A 1561-nucleotide genomic window follows, 5' to 3' on the forward strand; every position below is an offset into this window, starting at 1 on the left:
TGGGGTGAGAAAAAAATTTAAAGTTTTTAATAAAATGTAGATATTGTTTTTGGAAAGGGGACTGATAAGGGTAGGGGTGGGGTAGGGGATGGACTAAGAAAAAAAATTGAAATACTTTTTAAAACAATTGAATTTTAGGGGTGGGGGTGGGGTAGGAGTTAGGGTAAGGGTGGGGTAGGGGTGGGGTCGGGGTGATAGGGTATTGGGGGCGGGATTGATGATTTTGAGAATTGTATGAACATTTCAACTTTAAAGTAAGGTTAAAAGAGAGTTTTAAAAAATGTTTTTCTTATTTTTTTAAGAAAAGTCATTTTTCTTAGATTTAAGGAAAATAAATTGGTTTGGAAAACATTTTCCAAAATATATAAGCCAACCAAACATAAGAAAACTAGAAAATATTTTCTGAAAAATGTTTCCTTCATAGACACACCCTTGAACTTTATTGCTAATGATTATTTCATTAATTTATAAATTAAATATGAAAATAAAAATAAAATTAAGAGAAAAAGAAAAATGTGGACTAAAATAAAAATGAAAAAAATAAAATGAAATACTATCCTCTTGTATAAATTAATCATAAGGTCGTTTGATTTAGAGATAAGTTCTACGAGAATTATAATAATTGATGGATTATATTAAAAGTCTACTTACTCTCCGATAAATAGTTAGATAAGGTTGATTAAATATGTTGAAACATTTCATGATCCATCACTAGATGGAAGCATTGTCTTTACCTCTTAATATCTATATAATAATATAATAATAATAATATATTAAAATTATGAAAATTTTATAAAAGTGATTTGAACTTTTTGCCCTTCATCAAAAGTCTCTGCAATAAATAAAATTATATTTTTACATCATTAATTTATTATATAATTATATTTATAATATTAATTCCTAAAATATATAAAGCTAAAGATTCCTAAAATATATTAAAATATAATATAATATATGGCAATCTCTCCCTTTTCACGTTATGATCCTAAAAGGAAAAAAAAAGCTACCCTAAATAATTTATTTAGTTAGAAACATAATATAATACCTTAAATAATTTAATAACATAATTGATTGTTACTTTTCCAAAAGAAAAAAATAATTTTTTTCGTTATTTAAAGAATCCTTTTCTTATAAGAAAAGAATTTGAACTTCTATAAATTGATTATTATTCCTTTCACATCAATGTAGAGATATTATTCTCCTAATATTACAGTTTTCTTTATATCAGTCATATTTAAATTTAATTTATTACAAATTATGTTTTTATAATTTCTCTTTGTTATCATCGTTTAAGATTTCTTTGTTTCTTGATAATATAAAGAAAAATTAAATAATAAATATTTGTATTATTCTTCATCTTTCTCTATTTTTTTTTCTTCTATTTTGTGTTGTGGGAATATGCATTTCAACAGTTTATAATCGGGTACTTCAGTTATATTTTCTATAAATTTTGCACAATTAGGCTATCACTTTATGATTTTTTATGATTTATGATTAAAGAATTCTAAATCTTGATTTTGTCGTTCAAGATTTTTTGTGTTTCTTGATGATGTAAATAAAA

Source organism: Capsicum annuum, chromosome 11 (genome assembly GCF_002878395.1).
Source record: "Capsicum annuum cultivar UCD-10X-F1 chromosome 11, UCD10Xv1.1, whole genome shotgun sequence".
Lineage (NCBI taxonomy): Eukaryota > Viridiplantae > Streptophyta > Magnoliopsida > Solanales > Solanaceae > Capsicum > Capsicum annuum.